Source organism: Psittacula echo (genome assembly GCF_963264785.1).
Source record: "Psittacula echo genome assembly, chromosome: 1".
NCBI lineage: Eukaryota > Metazoa > Chordata > Aves > Psittaciformes > Psittacidae > Psittacula > Psittacula echo.
The window spans coordinates 106764511-106789112 of record NC_137735.1 but is presented as its reverse complement, the minus strand read 5'-3'; the positions used below and the strand labels follow the sequence as shown (position 1 = coordinate 106789112).

Sequence of the window (24602 nt, the reverse complement as noted above, 5' to 3'; positions counted from 1 at the left end):
AATAGTAATAATGATAAAGGAAATAACAAGGGAAGAGAATACAACACCTCACCACCCGCCGACCGATACCTCGCCCCCCACCTCGCAGTGATCCAGCCCTTCCGGGAAACTCCCAGTTACATCCTGGGCATGACGTGCTGTGGTATGGAATACCTCTTTGGCTAGTTTGGGTCAGGTGTCCTGTCCCTGCTTCCTCCCGACTTGCCCTCCTCCCTGGCAGAGCATGAGGCTCAGAAAGTGCTTGGTCAGAGTAAACATTCTGACCAGCAACTGAAAACATCGGCTTTATCAGTATTGTCCCCAGGCCGAAGGTCAAAAACACAGCACTGCACCAGCTACTAAGAAGGAGAAAAAATGGCTGGTGCTGCTGAACTCAGGACACCTGTATATTTCTGAACAAGTAAAAACAGTTATTGCACTAATCCAACACTACTGATATTTAAGTTGAATTTAGCAGGATTGAACACATAACCACTGAGGGTTTTAAGTTCCCAGGAGTTCTTCATGCTGTTCTACTGGAAGGGGGTGTTGCCTTGCTTGCTTTGCAAAATCATGTCATATGATTTAGTTAGAGTTAATAGGTTATGATGAGCATGCGTCTGAAAGCAATAGGTCTTGCTATGAATTATATTGATAAACCATTTTTTGCAAATAACTGTCTGTCTTTTTTTTTTTTTTTTTTTTTTTGTACCACCTGATTCTTTCCCCTTCTAGTTATATCATTAAATGAGCCTGTGCTTCACACATCAGCAGTGAAATTAGCTTTTAACTACAGGAGGAATCAGTCTCATAAAACAGAACTATGTTTTCAGCTGACATTTTGGAGTAGCAGGTGTGTTCCTAAAGCAGACTGCATGGGCATAATGCAAGTAAACTCTTCACCCTTCTGAACAGTGGAAAGTTTCTGTTTCTATGCATACCTAAGGAAGAATAAATTAAAGGCTATACTGGGGACTGACGCAAATACTGTTTATCTAATGCAGGCCTTTAGGCACTATCTTTTACTGAACAGTTTTGCTAACAGCTTCAAAAAAAAAAGCAGGGTGGTGCTTCAGATTGGAGCCATTTGAATTTCTGCTCTTCTGAAGTGACAGGTGTGCCTGTAAATCTGGTTGGCTACAGCCTGGCATTAAATGGGCTAATTTTCAGGAGAGTGCTTAGTAATTCTGAAAATCATACTCTTTAAGTAGAAACCAAAAGTTAGATCCTGAAATACAGACATACCCATTTCTGAAAGCTGGCCTAAATAAAAAAGGAGCGGATAAGTCACTGTCTCAGTCAGTGGGAATACTCCTGCTTATTACTAATGGATGCTGCATCAGACTCAACACGCCTATAACAAGTGAATGCTGGTATCAAGAAGAATGCACTTCATTTCATAAAAGGAACAGAGAATACTTGTGTTTAAAAAAATAGGTGATGCAACTATAAAAAGCTCCAAACTATTTTCTAGTTCTGTCTGACCTTTCCTCCTAATTTTTATTATGCAGTTTTCAAGGCTATTAGGTGTGATTCAGCTTGCTTTCTCTTCTTTGCAACCACCTTCCAATCACAAAAATAGGCTGAAGTGGATAACAGCTCTGGCCTTTTGCTCCCAGCTCTCTATTTCTACTACAGTGTGTTGTTTTAATGGAATGACTTAGGTGGTCTCGGTTCAGATCCCAGTTGACTGTAGACCATATTATAAAACCACTGTGTACAGATTCAGTGGAATTGGCAGCCTTTGCTTGAAATAAATCCAGGGCCAAACAAGCATAAAGAATGAATTATTTCTTGCTTCTAGAGAGGGTCTCTTTAGGTCAGGGTTGAAAGCATTGGCAGGCCAGTGTAGGGAAGCTTCCACTCCAGCTGCCTGCATTGAAATTAGACTGTCGATAAATAGAGGACTACAGTTTTCAGGACTGCCAACTCCTTAACCTTCATTAGCACAAATATTTGCTCAGGATTTTATGAATGTTGTATTTTCAATGTCTACTGTTGTATTTCATTCCTAGAATGATACTGTTCAGCGCAAAATATTAGAGAGTTGTCTTTTTGTTTAATGGACATGCAGAAGCATGAGTAAGGCATACAAGATTCTGCAATTTTCGAAGATAAGTTTCTATGAATTTCTCAGAGTTATTTCCTCTTGTGTATGGGTGTTGGGTTATATGGTAAAGAGGTAGCATGAGTTTTTCCTTTATAAAATAAGCAAGGGCCCCACAGGGACTTATAACCTGACTTCAAAAAACTGCTTTCTTAAGCCACTCCTTATGGCAAGCTAGGAATCCCTGGAGACCCAGGTTAGTCTGTGGTCTTGGCAGGGTTTTCTCCTGGCCCACCAGGTCTGGTGCAAGCACAGGTAGTCCTAGGCATAAATAACTCTGATTTTAATGAAAAAGATTTATGTGGTCATAAAGGAAAAGTTTCCCAGTAAGCCTGTTCTGTACATGCCTAAATACCTAGCCACATATGCACAGAGAAATACTGTCTTTTTATAAATCCATATATACATATACATTCTTCCACCACATAAACAATAGATGGAAAAAGCTCTTACCACAGCATACATTCACTTGGTGGAAGTGTCTTGTCAGATGCACATAGATTTGACCTAGTGTTTGGAACAGATTAAATGAAAAAATTGGAAGTGAATATAACACAAATAGATAAAACATAGAAAAGTACCTCATTTTGGTTCAAAGAACAGCATTTTGGTTTTGGATGATAGGACTTTTTCCTGGCTTTAAATCCAGTGCAGCATCAGGGTTAGACAAGTGTGGATCTAATGCTTAAGTTAGGATGATCAGTTGAAAATACTTTTTTTGCACCAGGAGATCTCTTATAACTCTCATCACCCTACAAGCAGAGCTTAATCATAGGCAAGGGGCACTTGAACTCTCCCCTGATGACAGCTGCTTTGACAGATTTCAAGGCATCTGAGAGCCATGTCCTAGCTTGCAGAAACAGGAGCTGACTCTAGTCAGATGTCAAATCTCTCCATCCTTTTCTTAAGGAAAATATAGGGGGGATTTAAAATAGTGTCAACAGTAAAAACTTAGTTATATTGAAATTTCAACAAATTTTGACATTGTCTTAAAGCTAAGGATTTACCCAAACTGCGAAGGACTTCACAGGATGAAGCAGATTTCTTGTTAGAATAGTAAGGCAGTCATAGCTAGGATCATCTAATTGCATAAGAAAGTTAGGGATTGTCAGCAGAGAGAGTATTTTTTCAGACTTACTCTGTAGACATGGAGAAGACCTGGCAAGCTTTAAGCATGTAAAATCTTCAAGTCTGGAATAGAAACACGAATGTTCAAAAGTAAATATGAACTGAGCACAATTGTTCCATGTTTGACTAGATGCACCAAGGAAAACATTTGCTGTAGTGATCAGGGGAAGAAAGGGTGATAAGGTCATTACCCCCAGTGGGAGACAAGAGGAAAAAGAAGGGGAGGACACACCAGTAATTGTTCTTCAGGTGATACTCTTTCACTATCTTCTCCATGCAGATAACTTGGTTTATTTTGGTGTTTTGTTTTGTTTTTTTTTTTTTAAAGTATATTGCAAAAGTACAAGTGACAAATATCACCAGCATGAACCCAGCAGTAACTGCATAATAAATGGCTGACAATTTTATTATAAAAATCCTCAGAATTTATTTTCAAATGTTTTAAAAAGCAGTTTCACCAATCGTAACATGGTTCATAGTTGCTGTGCTAAGAAATAGATACCTTAAACAAAGGACAATCCAGCAATGCAAGAGCCAGTCTAACTTTGAATCTTTGAGCAAATGATCTTTAAAGGTACTTTCCAACCTAAATTAATAATTTTATGACAGCAGGGTTTACTATAATTGGTGTTCTCATGATATGATGGTAAGTATGTAGATAGAGAGGTGTGTAAAACGGTTGGGCTAGAAGAGTGTTCTCTATATCTCTGTTGCAATTGTAATCCTAGGAGTAGCTCAAAATGAATGTGTAGAACCAAGTCAGAATGATGTGCTGTGCTTTTGTGTCCATATTTGTCATTTTTTGGAGAAGCACTGGGGGAGAAAAAAAAATGGCAAAACTTGTTTAAAGTTGTTTGGAGGCACCTATGTAAGTGCTTCTAAAATTGCCCCTGAACGAACATGGAAAAAAATCATCTCTGGCTGCATGACACTGAAACTGTTCCCCAGTGGCCTTCAAGCTCAATTTCTTGCTCAGGAATTAGGGTAAATTTGTTTAAAAACTCTTACAGTGGAGTCACCACATACAATGATCAGTTATTAGCTCAGGAGAGGATATAAAGAGAGAAGGTAAGATTTCTCAGTATGCATTCCCCTTACTTCTTTACATTCCCAGACTAGGGTGCCATGCGCAATTCTTTTCCACTCCCTTTCAATAATTTTATTTTATTTACAAAACAAATTCTAAAGTAGCATACATATTATTTTGAAACTCTCCACAAGTGGCTTTTCACTTGGAAGACTGCACAGCCTTAGATACTTAGACACTTAGATACTGCATCCCAGGGACCCATCCAGAGGCAGTGAGTCGGCCATAACCCTTTTCCAGCCCTTCTAGTCTTAGCTGAAAGATTGATTAGCTGAAAGATTGAAATGTTTCAAGCATGTCATCCTGTGACAAGGGCTTATTAGGAAAGAAGAAAATACACTGTGCATTTTTCCTACATAAAAATGCTTAGAAATATATAGATACAGTCAGTCTGTAGTGCAGCCTTGTGCACAGTGGGTTATTTTGCTTGATCTATATTACATTAAATGTGTTCATTTCAGGTCCTCCTTCAGAAGTCTTTTTCTTCTTTTTCCACCAAAAATCTGTAATCCAAACATTTTATTTTATTATTTGAATACATGTTTCAGTAGACTTGCACATGCATGTCAGTAAAGCATAGCTCAAGTTCCATGAGTTCTGCTTGGCAATAGAATCTCTTAATTTTCACAGAATCACTGAATAGTTAAGGTTGAAAGGCAGCTCTGGAGATCATCTAGTCCAACCTCTCTTTGCTTAAAGCAGGATTAGGTAGAGTAGGTTGTTCAGGGCTATGTTCAGTCAGGTCCTGAATATCTCCAAGGATGAAGACTCCACATCCTGTATATGTAACCTGTGACAGTGTTTGATCATCCCCACAGTCAAAATGGCATTTCTTATGTTTCAGTGAAATTTCTTGTATTTAAGTTTGTGCCTGTTGTCCTGTCACAGGGCACCACTGAGAAGAGTCTGGCTCTGTCTCGTTTACTTCCCCATCAGGCGTTTATAAAGATTGATAAGATTCTCCTGAGCCTTCTGTTCTTGAGGCTAAATGAACCCAGCTGTCTTCGCTTCTCCTCATACGTGAAATGCTCCAACACCTTAATTATATTCATAGCAGCTCTCTGGACTCACTTTGGTATGTCCGTGTTGAGCACTAGATGCCCAAACAAAGAATAAGCTGCCTTCAAATGTACAAGATTTTTGCTTCAAAACACTATCTCCAGGCTAAAAGAATCACTGCTGTGTCCTGAAAGCAAATTCACATGGGCTTGGAGGGGATAGCATTTGGAAGGATTTGTCTCACACCTCCCAGAAATCATAGATGGATATTTCTGATCATTTTTACTAAACTCATTGACAGGTATTCTTTTTCTGGTTGTGGATTATGGGTACTGAAATGATGTTGATCTTTATTGGGTTCAGTGGCCCAGCTGTAATTCAGTAGTAGTAATGATTAGTAGAAGTACTTTATGGGACCTCAAGTGCTGCAGTAGCGCAAAAGAGGAGGCTTAGTCTCTCCAGTAGTTACAGCTCAGAACCTTCATTCATAGACTATTAGATTAAAGCAGATTTTTCTGTCCATATGTACATACTCCATTAGAATTCCTATCCTCATGATTTATATTATTAGGATGACCAGCAGTGGTGGGTCTGTTCCTACACCTGTGTTGCTAGCCCCATTCATTCTGGCAGTGAGCAAGTACAGATCTGAAGCAAAGATCGAAAGATATAAGTAGGCAGAAGGAACTGAAAAGGGAAACAGGTGTGGGAATTTAAGTGAATTTCCTTCGAGTATTACAAGAGATCAGGCTTCTTGAGTAGTAGTCCTGTACTCAGTCCAGTAGAGCATCCTTTGAAGGCACAAGTTTATCTGAATACGACTGCATCTGCAGCATTATTTTGTTGGCAGCTGTTCACAATTTCTTTATATTTAAAATGGATTTCTGATTAAAAGCACATATCATAAAGAAAAAACTTTTCCATGAGTGGGCAGATGGATTTCTGAAAATCAGAGCTTAGGTGTGAATTCTTACTCACATACACTCAAAATACTTCTTTTTGTAAGTAATGTGTAATTCCAGCTTAAAATTCGGTTTCAGCAAATGCTTTTGCCAGCAAATTATTTGTGTGAAATTCATTGAAAGCATGCCTAGAAAGATAATGCAACATTCAAGAGCATTTCTTTTAAAACTCTAATGTGCATTGGGCATTAAAAAAGAAAGAAAGAAATATCTATTGCATTCTAACTCAGAATTGTATTGCTCAGAGCCACCATCTGTGTAGACCATACGGGTGATGACTCGTGGTAAGTACAGCACCATGTAATAGTAGGGTTTAGCCCTGAAAAATACCATGAAATTATATGACTATCTCATCTGCTAAGCCACAGTGCAGATACATGGTAAATACTTTGGGATCCATTTGAAAGTAATTATCAGGTGAGCTGCAAGGACATGTAATTATTGTGAAGGCCTACCTATGATATTTACTGGTGTAGTTACCACGTAAGTCTAATATACATCAGGACTCTGTGCTTATTCTCTCCATGAAAAGTATTACCATTACTTTTTGTCATGGTTTTTCTCCTGGAATTCTTCTATTTGTTGAGTTTTTAGCTCATGTTTCCTATTGCATCCTTATTAGAGCTGCCCAAGGAAGGGCTCAGCCCACTTCTCACACAGGAGAGTCCTGAGGGAAGGGTCAAAAACGTTCCATGCCATCCATCTTCCTATCTTCCACTTCCTTCAACATGCAGGTAGTTTTAATCACTTTGTTTTCTCTAGTATCATGTGCTTCTGGACTGCAGTCCCTATGGACAACAGCCAGTTGAAGCAGCAAACCTGACATCCTCAGTACTACACTTCTGATTTTCACTAAGTTTGCATGTAGCAGCTCAGAAAGAAAGCCTGCTTGTTTTAGTAAAGTTCAGTGGCTAAAGTGGAAGGAAGGTTCTGTGCACCTCCAAAAAGAAAGACAGTTTTAAGAATTGATTGGTACCTATGTTTCTTGGTACTTGCATAGACTGACGGGAACATGTAAAGCTGAGGCACAGCCATGGCATAAATGGTCATCAGTGCTACTGATGGCAGGGAGGGCAGAGAATAATAGGATGAAAGTAAAGTTTGTGAGAAAAGATTGATAGATTCTCTGGAGTTAATTTTTGCACTTTCTGAGTGAAATAGATTTGTCAGCTTTTCTGCTGTCTTTTGTAGTTCATAGACCTAGGTGCTAATCAGCACCTTTTGCTAATCAGCTTTTCGTTCCACTGTGCCAGTATATTACACTTAGAAATTTTTTATTTTCATTAGAAGTAGTCTTGACATCTTTGTTCCCTTTACTGCATTTCAGATTTTCTCAGAAACCAGGTTTCTTCAGTCTTAACATTGCACAGGACAAGAATATCATAGTTTAACTGAAGCTGAACACAATAATCTGGAGATTGAATCTAAGTAGTCTCAAATGTAGGTTTATTGTTTGTTCATGTAAGATGCAGTTTGTTTAGAGATTTCTGGGAAGCAGTATTTTTGCTGTGAGAAGTAGTGTTTAAAATTGTTGACTTAACTGGCCTTACCATGAGAACAACGCTATGAGAACAATGCTGTTTAACTTTCTTCAGACTTCTTTATTATCTGTGGAAAGCTTTTGGAGGTATTGAAACCAGGAATAATTATCACGAAGCGATCTCAGTAATGCTAGAAAACTCTGGCTAAATTATGTTTCCTATTTTGGATTTTCTCTTTGACACTGTTCCTATAACACTGATTCTTCATGTCACTGAGTGGCATAGGAATGCACATTAATTTAGCCTTACTCCTAGAAAATTAAGTTTAGCACTTGAGGCCTTTGACCAGTCTGAGAGGATGAGATATTACTAAACTTCTTCAGTTGTCAACTCAGAATAGTTGTTATAGAATGGAAGAAGTTGTCAGTATTAAACTAAATATAATACTTTCTGTTCATAACAGATCTGTCCATGACTTGTTTCTCTTGAAATGGTACCTATGCAGATGTCATAATTAAAAAACTAACTTCCACAATTTGCGAAAAAACTAGCTTTCACAATTTCTGCTAACTAAGCCATGCCAGGTTATCACAATCCCTGTTGCATGATTTTCAGTAACAACAACAATGGCAATTTATACAGCATGACAAGAAATTAATCCATTGTATCATTCACATAGCAGCAATAGCTGCAGTAGTCATTCAGCCAGCAGATAGCATGTTTAGTTTGCATCATCTTAGAAGAAGGAACCTGTATAATTTTCTATCCAGACAGGCAGTGCCATTTCGAAGTCCTTTCACAGAGTTTCCTCAGGGACTTCCAGGATGGCTTCTGAACAATGACCACAAAACCATTTTCCAAACAGTTTCATTTTTGCTCTAACATCAGTGGCTTGGGACCCCTAGGGCAACCAAGTCAATGACAGTTTTTTTCTGGTCAAATGGAGAGCCCTTCCTAGCTATTCCTTCAATAAGGAAATAAGGTGGTGGTTGCGTGTTGAGTAAAATAATTGCCTGTGATTATTGTGCTGTACTATAGCTTTTGGATCTGAAAGCTCTTGCAACATCATAAATTCCATGCAAAGAGCAATGACTCTTCCAAATTATCAATCTTAGATTACTCAATGTTTCATAAAAAAAAAAAGAAGCAACAGTTTTGTAGGACTGTAACTGCAAATGTCATCTTAGAAAAACACATTAGTGCAAAGGCTCTTACAAAGTACTATTTATTTGTAAGATTATGTAGTTTTACTTAACATTAGTCTGATTCCTTATTATTTCTTAAGCCGTTGATGTTAGTAACTCTTGCATGCAAGAAAGAAGACCTCGAAGATGAAAGTCTGGGTCAAAAGTAACATAGCAACCCTCTCAGTACTTATGAAATATGGCAATTACCATCATGGAAAAAAAAAATAGAGTGGCTGCCCATAGGGTTTCACAACAGTAGATGGAAGGAAAATCTCTGTCCTTTTGCTAATGCCATGAAGTTGAATTTGGAAACTCAGCAGCATCAGCGTGGAGCAGCAACATTATAAATAATGTGAAATGGCTTCCTAGTGCTGGGAAAGCTCACTGTTGTTAGACTGGGGTAGTACAAATCCTATTTAGCGGATGTCCCAGACTTATAAATTTTTGTGTCTGAGCAGTGAAGGTGAGTCATAAAAGCAGCTTCACAGAAGAATTGCAGGCATTAGGGAAAGGAGAAATGCTCCCTGTAGCATCTCTGAGGGTCTTAGAGGGTGTTGTCCCAGTTTGGCTTTCTGGCACCCGGCATTTGGCCTGTCTTCTTCATTAATTTTGGCAGAACAAGTTCTATACAAGAAGGGAGGGTAGTGCTTCCAATCCTGTGAACATGCATTGTGTTCTCTTCCTTGGCTGGCCAAGTGAGGTAGCTGGAGTTTGTGCATATGTTGGGTTTAATTCAAATTATAGTACCCTGTATTTTTTAAGGATGTGGATTACCATCAGACTAGATTTTTATATTTGAAGTCAGGCCTAAGTGCATGTTCCTTGTTTCCTTTGTTGTTTCAACAACTGTAGAAAAAATGCATCAGTGATACCCAAAACCAACATACAACATCTATTAAAATAGAATACAACTCACACCCTGTGGCAACTTTCCAGGTCCACAAATTATTCTAAATGGTGGCAGTAACACAGCTAATTACAGATTTTTGATACTTTTTTTTTTTTTTGGTTGGTTGGTTGGTTGGGCTTTTTTGTTGTGGTTTTTGGGTTTGTTTTTTTTTAAATAAGACACCTATTATAAACACCCAAAAAACTTAACTTCATAAGTACTCAAGAATGCTAAGCTCATCCAGTATAGCACCTGGAGACTGAAACTCTTGTTTGTGTCACAGATTGTTTGCCCAGTACTTTGCTTCTGAACATACAGAGTTTCTGCTGTTACGCTTTGCTGGATATTGTTAATGATGGTACTTATGCCAATGGCAGAAAGGAATGCTCATAATGTTTCTTTGGTCTCATGTCACCCCACAAGCAGCCTGGTTATACAGAGCTGTGGTGAAAAAGACTGTAGTAGAGAAAATCAAGCCTTCCCACAAAACTCTATTAAAGATGCTGAAAAACATACATATCCTCAAGCCAAGAACTTTAGTGGCATGCAAGCAATTGTGATATAATGTCATTGAGGAACATGGAAGAAAACTGAGTGGTACACCTTTTACTGGTAAGCCTGAAGACTGTAGTCATCAGTCCCCTCTGTCTGCCATCCTTTCCATTCATTTCTCCATTATTCCACTTTTTCTATGTTATTTTTTTCGTGTTATTCTAGGTCCAAGAAATTTAACTTGCCAGTCTTTTCAGCATGCTGCCTTCTCTATTTCATGTCCACACTAGATCACTTCCAGGACTTCATTGAAACTAGCTTTGCTTTCCTCCCCTTTATGGGACTACCCTTTCCTTCTCCATTATGGGACTGTGACTGAAGACCTTCTCTCCTGATTGTTTATATTCTGTTTGCCAGCATTATTACTCATGTCCTCTACAGGCCTCTGTCCAAATCCTCTGACTCAGAGGCAATGGCTAACTGACCCTTCATTCCTCTCTGGCCTCCTTCATCTCCTTATTTTGCTTCTTTCACAGGACCTCTCTCATTTGCTTTCTCCATCTGAGCAATGCCTACACACTCACAGCTTTCATTTTTCTCTTAGCCAAGGATCTGCAAGTTTCTTAGCAAAGATGTATCACAAAAAGTCTACCCTGTGTCACAATAAGTCACCTATGTGGTGATAAAAGCACAGCAGTAAGACGTACGTTCTAGCTTTTGTTGTGCAGGTTGTGGCCAGAAATATGTCACTAAAGCTTTTCAGTGCTATCTTTGAGAACATTTAAAAAATACTCTTGTGATTTAAGTGTAGAGGAAATGCACCCATTAAGTAGAAATGGTGGTGATGTAGAGCTGGATGCATTCTTGCAGAGGCCATGAAAACAACTGAAGTTTTAATTGGGATATGGCATGATGCAGTTTGTTATTTTGTGATAGTTTGCCTTTTGCTACACTGGAAATTTTATGAATTTGAAATAGCCACAAAGACACACTTTTGGGTTCATCTTCAGATTTCCATTCTGCAAGCATCCCTAAAATGGAAAGATTGTTCACTTTTGAGAAGCATCATTAGTATTCAGAATGTGTTGGCATAGGGGAGTTTAAATTTTGTCATCATTCCTTCTGCGTTTCCATAGAAAAATGGTATAATTTTACATGATCAAGTGGAGGAAATTCCTTCTGAGGATTCAGGAGACAGAAAAAGAGAATGATTTAGCTGATGCCTGTTAATTGTAAGGAATTTAATTTTTTTTAATTATTATCACTGATGAAAGAGAATAATATTGTAAGCAGTGGCATAGCTTTTTAAAATGTTTCATCTCAGAAGCCTTTTTCTCTCTTCATAAAAAAAAATAATAATATAATTTTCTCAAAAGATCTGTGCAAGAATGTGTTCCCATTGAAATGACCCTTACGTATTGCACTCATTCTGAGGTAACCTGTAAGCAGTTAAAATTACTGAGCATCCTTCTAGTCACAGAGTCCAACAGAGTTAAGAAACTGTTGCTTAACGAAACACAGTATGCTTTTAATACTTAGTCCATAAATTAAGCATATAAACTTCCAATGGCCTTTAAAGCATCTCAGGAGACTCTCACCAATTCATCAAAACCATTGGTTTGTTTTGTTGACAGCCGTGCAGAAGTGTTGATCCGAGGGACCGGTAAACTGGGAACTGCTTTCAGCCTCTTGAGTCCAGCTAAGAAATTACAAAAGTAGACATTTTCTTTCCAAGTCTCAGGCAAACCAGAAGGGAAGGAAATCATAACATTTCTTTCCAAGAATTTGTCTTTTATTCCTTCAGCTTGAGAGATAAAGGTTAATGTTTGGATACTGAGAAACAGATTTCACCGATTTTTTGTTTCGTGGGGAATTTGGTGAATAGCCCCTCAGATAAGCTGAGTTAGCCTATTAGCTGCCCTATTAAAGCCTTTCAGCAGAGCTTTCTAAACAATTCTTAAATGTGTTGAAATCTAGACAGAACATGGAAGCTTTTTTTCCATGAAAGAGAACCCCAGTCTGTGTTAGCATTTAAACTGAGTTGAATAGTGAGTACTTTGAAACATTGCAGAGGCTCTGAAACAGAAAGGAAAAGAATTGGTTCCCGCCATCTCCATATGTTGTTCATCTTTACTGGTTCACAATCCTTTAGGATTTCCACAGTAACAAGTGGAGAACTGAAGGAGCTATCCAAAATGAGCAAGCATTATCTCTCACTTTTGAGGTGGAGAGACAGAAGCAGTGAGAAATCAAAGGACAATGCGTGGTGAGGAAAAGTATTCAAACATCTTGAATTCCCCTTCTAACTTAGCTCAGACTTTCCATTGTAAATGCAGCTGTATGATTAAGTTGTTATCTTTTACTCATAGACCACTCTCGGCTAAAGATTGGAATTGCATCATCTTAATAAATTAATTTTACTGCTTTAAACCTGATTAAAGTTTTCTGCTATGTCTTTGCTGTCGTTAACCCTAACAGCCCTTTTGTCTCACTATAGGACATATGTGTCTGAGATTACCAACTCCTAGATTCATCTCCAACTCACATGCTCCAACTACCTTTAAAATTTGTCCCTCCTTTCTTCCTTCCCTCTGCACTTTTCTCTTACTTAAGTTCCTTTTACTACCTAGAGGCAATGAGGAGGAAGCAGTTTTTTCCCATCATCATCCTCAGCCTCTGACTATAGGTACATAGGGAAAAGCCCAAAAGATACAAACAAATCATTGCACAACAGGTTGACCTTCATTTTGTGTAGAAAACACCAAGCAGTACATTCAGAGCTCCCATTTGCACATCACCCATCAGTCAGGACAAAAGCTTAATGTTTCAGAAGGGCTCCCTAATTGCATATTACATGACTCTTGAAAGTTCCTGCAGTCAAATCTTGCTTTGGTAAAGGTTCCATTATTTATGAACTGACTTGGTGTAGTAAGTGTATCTACCATTTTTCCTTGGTCTTTTGAGCTTTTAAACTCAACAATGTTTTACAACTCTTTGGTAATCATCTAGTATTGAAATTCTGTTTCCCCTGTTCATATAGAATCAGAATAGCTTCCTGTTATTATACTACTTAAAAAGCCAAACTTTCCCACCACAGACAAGTTTAACCTGCTGGCTTGAAATTTATATTGATTGTGTCACTAATCTAGTTGCTTTTGATATGAGTCTCTTAGGTGAATGTGCAGGGTTCTTTAATTGCAGCAGATGTTTCTCTGGGTTTTCTCTCTCCCGTTTCACTCTGGATTTTAGTTGTTTTTCCTTGGAAAGGTACATGAAAGGGAAATCCTTGTATAGTCAAATGTTTGTTTTACCATCTAAAGCTTGCAAAGGGTCCTTAGCCTGGGCTGATTTCTTCTTGAAGAGCTGTAATTATTCATGGAAAAAAAAAAAAAAAAGCCTTTGTCACTAATAGGCTTCTTGGTGCTTCTTGTAACAGTCTTTATTATTCCTTTCTACATAATTTTCTATTGATGAGGTGAAAAAAAGGCTTCCTCCGCTATTGAGAGAGAAAAAGTAATTGTTCTTTTTTCACATTTACCAATGCTTGTTGCGTTCATTATGTGTTTAAAGGACAAGGATGCAGAAAATGATGTTATTGATGGCATCACCATGGCAACAGTTCTTTGGAATAACGCATTCTGGCATTGTTATTCTGCACACACAAAAAAAAGGGGACTTTCTTTTAAGCACAAACAGATTGTGCCCCTTTTAAATGCACCCATGAACTTTGCTTTTCTGAAGATTTACAGACTGGTTTGGGGCAGAAAGGATTCTGACATCATTTACCTCTCTGTGTACATCACATTATGGTGTTAAAAAAAAAAATAAGCACTTTGAGAAAGCCAGTGGTTTAAAGAGACACAGTATGGGAAGGATACACAAACATTTCTTTGATCAGAAGTGCAAAAAAAACCTTGAAAGAATTTTGAAATTTATGAGCTGTAGCACCAGACCCACTAAATAATCAAGCAGGAGACAGAAGTCAATGGAGGAGCCAAACACTCAGAGCTTATTAAAGTAGTTATTTAGTTATGACGATACTCCAGATGACATGGCTTTTGCCCCAGCCACTACACACACCATAAAACATTTTGATAGGAAATCGAATTGCCCATTCACAAGGCAGTTCACAAACATCTATTTTGCCTTTCATATTCAGTTTTCTATTGTCCTCAGGTACTGACAGTTGCTAGAGTAACATTTTAGAAGCGATAGCATTTTCTAGCATAGTATCATTTTATTCTTTTTTGACTCCACTGCAGTTCTGAGTTGTATTACTCCATTTTTCTGATACTCATCAGTGAAATATGTTTTTCTTCAAAAAAAGGGGGGAAAAAATGGTATCTATTGGAATTCGGAAGAGTTTGAAATCCATTCTGCACTCTGCACTCTGTCTTGTGGTTTCTGGCACGCAAGTTTACACGCCACAGCTTGACTTCCCCAAGAGACAAAGTATTTCCTGCACACCAATGGTGCATGAAAGTGGGCTGTACAAACCTTGAGGTTTGAACACAAGAAGGCTTTGCACCTAAAAAGAACTTGTGTTGTGTGCAAACATACTACTTATGTATACCCAGAATCTTATTTTTTGAGAGCAACTATAGTTGACTCAATAGCTCCAAATACACTGATAGATTTTGGTTCCAGGTTGTATATGATTTTTCTGAAAGTCACCACAGCTGTTTAGTTGGTGGACAATAACTTAGAGCATTGGACTTTTCTACTGTCAAAATGTTAATGGAAATGTGAAGCTCTGGGGCCTGTAGCACAGCTACATATGAATGCTGCTTCACATTCAGCTTTTTAGAGCTGAAACGACCACAAAAAGAAAAAAACCCAGAACAGGAGGTTAGAATCTCTACTACTTTGTCCCATATTCCTGAGAACCATGACCACCTTTATGCTATATGGTCCTTTTTGCACAGGGGCAACTCTACAAATTCCTTAGCATCTTGGTCAGTGTTCTATTTTGTAAGGAACAAAGTAAGAGACTGAGCTTTGAATCTTGGTCATGTTTAGCCTTACAAAAATGATAAGCCTGATGTAACCTAATAATTTGATCTGTACTTCTTATTTACCTGGAGAACAGTAGACAGCCTTCATTTCTTGCAAAATGTATTTTTGCATTTAAATAGCTTATATATGCATCAGTACATTTAGCATTGTATATAATTATGAATATTCATTGTATATAAAAATGAGTGCATATCTAATGATAGAAATATCTATAACAATATAAAAGATATACAATTATATGTAATATCATATCATGTATCATTTTGCTAATTAGTCCTACACTATATTTTCTGTTTATGTAAAAAAGAAAATAGGAAAAAGTCTGTTGCATGTATGAAACTTTTTCCAGACTTAAACACTTATCTTTACATGTTGTGTTCATAGTAATAAAATAATCCTACTAGAATAGCAAAATTGCTATCAGATTTCTTCAGACAACTGAATTGGGCTGAGTTATGCCTTAGAAAGGTAGTGCCATAACTCAAGACCACAGGAGACTGTTACTTCCCTGAAAAAGAATTTGAGAGTTGCAAGAATATTCCCAATGCAGAATAGGCGTTGCTGAGGTTCTTCTTCCACTTGGAGTTTGAAAGTAAACCCTCGCACACATCCAGGGCCCTTCAACGTTGATTGGTTCCATGAGGAACAAAGCATCTCAGTTAAAGCTTAAAAGGAATGCAAAAGAAGAATCTGTTTCATCCTGCTGTTTTGCAAAGTTTACTTACTACACAGCTCAGAAAGTAAACCTAAATATCCTAAAACCTAAATGTCTCTTCTTGCTTCCAAAGGTGCTGATCAAGCACATACTCATTTTATGTTTAATTACATGATGTTGCAAGAAGTTATGAAATTTTCCTGGGAAGAGTTTGGGATGTGAAGGAGTTCCTGCAAAGCAAAGTGTTGTTGAAATATTACTGTTACTGTATCTGTTTTTGAATATACTCTATGTGTTTGAAAAAGTGCCCTAGAAATATTTATTTTTAAAATATTTTATTAAAAATATTTCTTTCTGGAAATTTCTTTCTGTCTCATGTCAGCTGTGCATATTACAGAAGAAGGAAAACAAGACAAGATTTTAGTATTCTTTTTTTTAATCCCATCATGCCATCTCCTGCCTTATCTTTACACAAATGATACTGTAATGATTTAAACTCTGGTTAGACTCAGTTCAAAACCTTCTCATGAAACACTAATGAAAAGCCACCATATGTTCAATTAAATTATTTATATTTGTGGAGAGTGTCTGCCTTCTGAGATTATTTTAAGTCCTTTTATTGGAGGACTAAAAACTTTGCAACATCTTTATGAGAAGTTTCACTTGGTAGAAGTGAAGAATGTTTAAATACTGAGTTTTCCTCTGATCAGGGAGGAAAAACAACGTTTTCTTGCTATTGTCTGGTCTAATGCTTTACCATTTTCCCATGTTATAAATAGGTACTTTTTATCCCTAGAGAACCTTTCAGAAAAGAGTGAGCCAGGTTTTCATATCTCTAAGTATGCTATGAGGCCCAGAGGCCTAGTGTTTTCAAAAATAACCTGGGAGTTTCTCATTTTTATTAGATCTTGGGACTTCTTTATAGTTACTGAACTCCTGCCCATCTGAGGGTATTTGAGGATGCCTTGATGATGCTGTAATTTGCTAGGTCTGCTGTAGCACCACATCTCTGGGGGCCAGGATGTCAGTACTCCAGGTTTATTAGCTCCTACCAAGCCACCAAGAAATAGGACAGCAGTGATGAAGACTCAAATAGAGAAAGCTCATTGCTTACCTATGCCTCATGCATGCCCTTGTCTGCCCTCAGGGTCACCTCCATCTCTCAGGGGACTTTGTGTGATAGAGACTCCCCAAAACCCAACCTTTTCTTTTGCTTTGCTTTAGTATTTGAGGAATTGCAATTCAAAGATAAAACAAAAATAAAAGCAAATTGTAGTAGGGTTGGGTATGTTTTGGTTTGCTTTTATTTCTTGTCCTTATTTTTCTCTTCCCCTGCATTTATTTCCTTTTCTGTGAAATCAATGGTAATGTCAGGTGCCAAGTAGATACTGGCAGAGACTGACAGCCTTAAATTTTGCCAGAGCAGCAGCAGCACAGGTTCCATGTGCTAACTCGCTGAATTTTGTCTGAGAAACCGCATCTGTGTGTGAGCAGGTAGCACAGACTTTTGGAAGGGGTTTCAGTGAGCCCTGGCTTCAGTTGTTATCTCTGCAACGTGAGAAACAGACTGAGATTGCCAAACTGCTTTCATGTGGTCCACCAAAAAGCCATCACATAATCACAATTCAGTGAAAACCACCCTGGACTGGATTGCAGCCAGTCTTTCTTATTCTCTATTCTTGGTCCTCCAGGAGTTGCTGCCATTTTCTGAAAATTTCTGAATCTATTTCCTTTCCCTACCTGCATGGTTTTTCTGCTAAATTAAACTTAATCTATTCTCTGCTATCATTCACTTTGTCTTTCTATCCTCTTTTCTGAAATTGCAGTACCTTTGCAGAACTGGAAATCTTTGCTTTTACTGCTGACAGAATGAAGTTCTATTTCTGACACATGCCTATTTCTGAATCTTAAAGACAAAACCCCTTTACAGGGCTGGATGACACGTGGTTTTCTGGCTGCCACTCAGAGGGGGAACATCTTGTCAGAGACCAGACTTCAAGGCTGTCTGCTAAAGATGCTGTCCCTAAGCACATTTTATATCCAAACTGAAAACACATGTAATTGCTAAACAAACTTGAATTTGTTTATTTTGTAATATACCAGCAGCTGTTTCCTTGTATGATGTCCAGGATTTCTCCAGCCAACCCTACTAATAGTGTAGAATTCTGCTTCCTTGGGTCAGTTTGCCTGCTTTATTTGTTTTCTTTTGTCAGTCTCTGTTGGGGTGAGTTGTAGTCACTGAAAAAAGTGCATTTTCCTAAAAGTTTATGCAGAACCAAGCAACTTATTTCAGGAATTAGGATGGAGAGGAAACCTGATGTTCATTCAGTTAACAATACCGAAAGCATTAGACCATGACATAGATTATCACATTTCCAGCATACCCAATGAGAGTATGGGTATGCGGGAAATATGATCTAGTGGTCTCTTCCTAGGTGGATGCTTTGTACCAGTGACATTGTGATCAGCTGAGGAAGGGTAGCTGCCTCAATCAGTTAGTTTCATCCTTCATTTTCTTACTGAAGAAAGCACATTTTGGTGGGGTTTTTTAATCCTCATATAAGGGCATACTCAGTTTTGAGATGAGAGCTTCTTAGGCTGTCACTGAGGAGCAGAGCTCACCCACACATTCTTCATGTCCCAGAATTGGGCCCTTAATACTAAGCCAGAAATGTCCAGAAGATCTGATGCAACTGTGCAGCATAAAGGTCCAGGATGCTGGAAAACAATCCTTTGGCTTCAGTGAAGCCAAGATCTGTCCATATGTATTTGTTGACTATAACTAGGTTCTTTAGCCAAATGTTGAATTTTATTACTCTTGTGAAGCACGCAAGATGCTGGAAGTAGAAGGCCAAAGCACGGACGCTTACAGGTATAGATGGGGAGCTGCTTTTCACAAGCCAGCCAAAAGATTAATTAGTATGGTTTTTTTTGATAGTCCACTATCTTACTGCATTTATATGACCAAAAATTTACATGCAGAATGTAACATTTGGCTTGAAACAGCCATTTTGTACTTTCGCTAACATCATGTTTCTGTCTCCGTCAGAAACTTAGTATGTTTTGTTTGGCTTCCATTCCTAACAGAGTAAAACAAAAACTCTGGGAGAGGAGTTGTCTCTGTCAGTCTTCTAAATCGCTTGGTCATGACTAGTGTGTTTTGTTGTAGCACTGTAGTTTTCACATGAATTTTTATAAAGAAAACAAACGGAAAAAAATCCCACCATGTTAATAGTATAGTAAACAACTAAAATGAGAAAGCTTGTTTCTCTGCTATTCTTTCCTCTCTCTGCTAGCGCTGGATATTGAGAGAATTACTATAAGTGACAATCAGGTGATCTAAAGACATGCCATATTCTGTTTCTTACTTTATAGCTATTATAATTAAAATATATTTGGTATGATTGTATTTTGCTATAGCATATAATACTTATTGACACAGTTCAACTGTATCAGTTGATCCTGATACAGGTGAACTCTACCATTTCTTAAATTAGTGGTTCTTCAAAAGACAAAAGTCCTGAAATTCCTGAATATCACCAGTACCAGTTTCATAGCACCACATGGATCCCCTGCTCAAGCAGAAGTATTTATCCCCTATAACTGCGATTGATGCACAGAAACTAACCACAACAACTGCTAGTTGTTTGTGTTATAAAGATTTATGCTTTACTTTACATACAAGGTATGTTCATAAAAAGTGTGTAAAGCAGTTCATAAATAATTAAACACTGTGGCTTATCTAAGTCCAGCAATTCAATGACATGCATATAACTTATATTTAATGTCTTTTAACTCTTCTGGATGTTTCTGGAACAGAATCATGCAAATAATGTGTAATGTATGAATTTCATAAATCACATTTACAACTTTTTAAACTATTTTTTATAAGGCTCGCTTTTTTGTTAAATAAGAATGCAACTGTAATAAGAGATTTCACTGCGTACCTGGTGCTAAAATTAACATCAACAAAAAAGAGAATCCAGTTATGTAGTTTTGAGGATTGAGCATAAGTGTATATATATGTGTCAAGTTCAAGAATTCTTGTATTTTCTTGCCACATTCAACCATATATATGTCTGACAATATTCTAAAAGATATTACTGTATTATATCTTTAGTGCAATGTAAAGAGTCTTTTTCAGATAGTGTTTGCAATCATCATCTTTATTTGGAAGTTATAAAAAATAGCAATATAAATACAGAGTGAGTGAATTTATGACAACATAGAGGATAGTGTAAGCATAAGTGAAGAAACACAGAGTAAAATAATTGCTAGAAGTCTTAATCAAGATGAGAACAGGCAGTCTTAATGAAAAATAAAGGCTCATCAGTACATCAGTTGTCACAGTCAGCCTGATTTAAGCACTTTCAGAGCCACTGAGCTGAAAACATTTTTTAGAGCATAGTACAATGGAGAGGTCATTGTATCGGACTGAACATTTTGCAGAACAGCACTATTAAGAGATTTGTGATAACTAGATGGCAGACTGGGTTAATGTGGTAGACTTACACCCAAATCTCTCCTAGCCCAGGAACAAAAATGGACGTGAATTGTGGGTCATATAACAACGTCTGCCATTCTGTCATGAACAACCTTTTGTAAGTGAAAGTAAGAGAAAATCCAGGAATGCAATAGGAGAGAGTTTCTTAAGTCATATCTAAAACACTGAGAGAGGATTTAGGATAATTAGATTAGTGTCTTCCTTTCTTAAGTGGCATTTCTGTTTATATTTTCCATTGGATTCTGGTTTGCTCTCTTTTTATTAGGTGAATTTGCTGAGAATGTGTCTGTGTTTGAAAAGTTTCTTTTGCTGCCTGCCAACGCTGCCAAAGAGAATATGCACTCATTTTTGTGCTGGCCTTAGAGATTACCTTGAGTAGCAGCATATAGAATTAAGATACTACTTTTCTTAACAGCTAACATAAAAAAACCTAGAACCTTTCAATGCTGGACATTTTAGTGTCATGACAATTAAGTAAGGATTTTTTGGTGTGCAGACTTCACTTTTATCAACATTTAGTCTTTCCCTTGATTTAGGAGCTATGGTTTTCATTTGACTGATGGGAGAGAGGGTGGGGGCCACAAGTCAATGCAGTAAAAAATGTAGTTCTGAAAATACTTCCGGGCCAAGGCTCAGATGGAAGATCCATTGCCTGATATTTTGTGCAGGCTGTGCTTCCCCTCTCTTCCCTGGTTCTGCATTACATTGGTTAGCTCTAGAAAGGAGCAACATGTGAAGCACAGTGCAGTCCTCTTGGTTCTGGGGCCCCTCTACTGAATTGGGGCTTATGGTGATTAAGAGAAAAACTTCAAACATATTTAAATGAGCAGAAGAGTCCCAAACAATTTTTCCATTTTTGTGGTTTTTACGTGAATTACTAATTTTTCAGCCATTTCTACAAGTCAATGTGTTTGGCTTTGATTGTGCCATTTTGGACCATATCCTACTAAAGAGACTACTGAACAAATAAATTTTAGGAGTATTTAGAATCATAGAATAGTTAGGGTTGGAAAGGACCTTAAGATCATCTAGTTCCAACCCCCCTACCATGGGCAGGGACACCTCACACTAAACCTTGCCACCCAAGGTCTCATCCAACCTGGCCTTGAAGACTGCCAAGGATGGAGCATTCACAACTTTCTTGGGCAACCCATTCCAGTGCCTCACCACCCTTACAGTAAAGAATTTCTTCCTTATATCCAATCTAAACTTCCCCTGTTTAAGTTTGAACCCGTTACCCCTTGTCCTGCCACTACAGTTCCTGATGAAGAGTCCCTCCCCAGGATCCTTGTAGTCCCCCTTCAGATACTGGAAGGCTGCTATGAGGTCTCCACGCAGCCTTGTCTTCTCCAGGCTGAACAGCCCCGACTTTCTCAGCCTGTCTTCATACGGGAGGTGCTCCAGTCCCCTGATCATCCTCGTGGCCCTCCTCTGGACTTGTTCCAACAGTTCCATGTCCTTCTTATGTTGAGGACACCAGAACTGCACACAATACTCCAAGTGAGGTCTCACAAGAGCAGAGTAGAGGGGCAGGATCGTCTCTCCTATTTATATATATCATAAAAGTTTCAGTATTATCTGAAGAGACAGCTTGCAAAAAAAGTATATGATTCATAAATCATTTATATATATATGTACATTGATACAGGGATGTCTGGCCAACTGTTGCATTTGCTGAAAAATTAAAATTTCAAATTATTAAAACTATTCGCAAATTAGCACAAATGTGTTTTTAAACAATTTTAAACTAGCCAAAATATGTATTTGCTGCATTTTTATCTAAATATTTTTTCAGGTTTAAACAAAATTTTGTTCAGGTTTTTTTTTGTGATTCTTAGGGATTTGGAAAAATACTAAAACAAAAATGAAAAGTTGTGTTGTGGATGAGCTCCTGCTCTTGTCTGATAAATAATGGTCTTTAATTTACCAGAAAACTGGTGTTTACTGAAATAATGGTTTTCAAGTGTAGGAGATTCTTATGGTGTTCTTCTCCAGCTAAACATGGAACTCAAATATTTTTTCTACAGCTCCAACTGCTTAATAAATACAATAACTGAGATGATTAATACAGTAACTCAAATACTGTGCTCTTACACACAAATACCAGCATAATATTCTGCTTTATCTTCAACTTTTGCTTCAGAACACGGTAATTGTGATCTTTGATTTCTCCTGATATTTTTAGCAGTGCACAGATTCTATCTTCCAAGTGATTTTAACAATGGCAGATATTCAGTATCTTTAAGTAAATACTGAAAATCACTTGCTTCGTTACACTTCTGGGCCTTTAAATATCTTCTTTCATCTAATTCCTCTCTTCTCATTACCTCAGTGGTGTGACTCAATCAGCCATGTGTTATCTTTCCCAAATCCTTTTCTGAACATAGTGTAGTGTGCAGGAATGCAGTTTGTCAAACACATTGTGGCTGAAAGCCTTTGTTGGGAGAAGTGGAGAGAAAGAGATTATAAAATGCCTCAAAACCTTCAATAAGGCTGTTCCCAGGTTTCTTGTATCTGTTCAGCCAAACAAAACATTCATACCTCACTTTGATCTATGGTATAGTGTATAGTTTGTAGTGTGTAGTATGTATTGTATCTTCCAATAACATCTGTTGTCCATGCTGCAGTTTACAGAGAATAATGTTATTTTGTGCTTTGGCAAATTTTTAGACTCATCAAGGCCAGTACAGAGGGGAATTTAGAAGACAGACATGTATGTGTTTAGACAATCAATATAATGTTGGTTTTCAAAGGCAGTGAGATTTGAGATCCTGATGTTTTTGGTAGGAGAAATGAACAAAATACCTCGGTAATGTGCGTTTTTCATTCCTTTGCTAATATGAACTTTTCTGAGGTAAGTTGAGCAGTGCAAATAACTCCTGAAGCTGTTAGCTTCTGTCAACCTGAGGGAATCTCTGGCTGATTTTCTGTAGCATTTCCTCCTCAGAAGTTTCGACCCAAAGTTTCTTAGTAGCTGATTTATGCACTGACTTGTGTTCAATTAAAAATGATTTTGTATCCAGAGAAACTTTTGTTCAATGTGAGACCAGCCTCAGCCTAAAGGCAGTTTGTGTAGATGCCAGGGTGGCAGGTATGTTCCTGTTTCTGTAAGAATAAAAAGGGATGGCAGTGATTGTTTCTGCCTTTGGAAGCAAAACCTTTGCAACAGCCCTGAAGAAAACATTTCTTTACAGTTCATTGTCACTGTAGGTTTAAGTTGAGCATTCTACACCGGAGCTGGTTTGAGAAATTATCCCAGAATAGGTAGCAGTAGGCATGTTCCAAAGTGACAAATGAGTTGCTGAGTCCATGCTGATGTTGCATGCACCAGCGTTTTGGAGAATACACGCTGTTTTCACAGTAGTAAGCCAAGTTACACTGTGAATTCTCTGTCGGTGTACTCTCAGAGAATTTGCCTCTCTTTTCCAGGTCAGATATCCAAGGGGAAGTCTGAGAAGGCTTTGTAATGCAAATCTGGCTTGCCTTCGTTCACACAAGGAATGCTAGATGCTGACCCATAAGGACTGAGTTCAAGATTTCTGTGAATATGTGGGGTTTGAATTAACTCGGTAATGAAAGTCTCTAAAAGCATAAGGAGCATTCAGTATCTAAATCACTTACATGGTTTGGAAAGCTAAAACTGGCCCTATGATGATTAAGAAAGACCTGGTTAATACTATGCCTTGGCATAAACAGTAACAGGAATCCACCTATTGCACTTGGACGTTTGTTGAACAGCTCTTACGCTTTGTTTAATATACTGAACGAGAAAAGTGGTAGTAGGTTTGTTGGAGATGGGCTGCGCTAACGATGGATGACACAGATAATTGAGATGTATAACAAATAGCAAAGAAACAGATCCAAGCAAAAATGCTAGGATATGATCTTTGGTAGATTCTGTGTATTAGAAAATATAAAACACATTAACAGGCAGATGAAAGTGCACCAGACGGTAACAACGATTAAATTTATACAAGGTAAAAATAACAGTGAGGTCAGTTATTCAACTCTGGTAATTACCTGTGGGACAGATAACTTCATGGAGTATCCTTTAAATCCATGGTGGTTTTGTGAGAGATTAGAATATGGATATGGGATAGGAAAATCACAAGTCCT

General features: G+C 37.9%; 1 protein-coding gene across 1 annotated transcript in view; it reads left to right on the top strand.

Moving 5' to 3' along the window:
• The window catches only part of SCUBE1 (signal peptide, CUB domain and EGF like domain containing 1), a gene marked incomplete at both ends in the record, with an annotated part of 207505 nt that overhangs the window by 79181 nt on the left and 103722 nt on the right, over positions 1-24602 (top strand). The window lies entirely within an intron of this gene.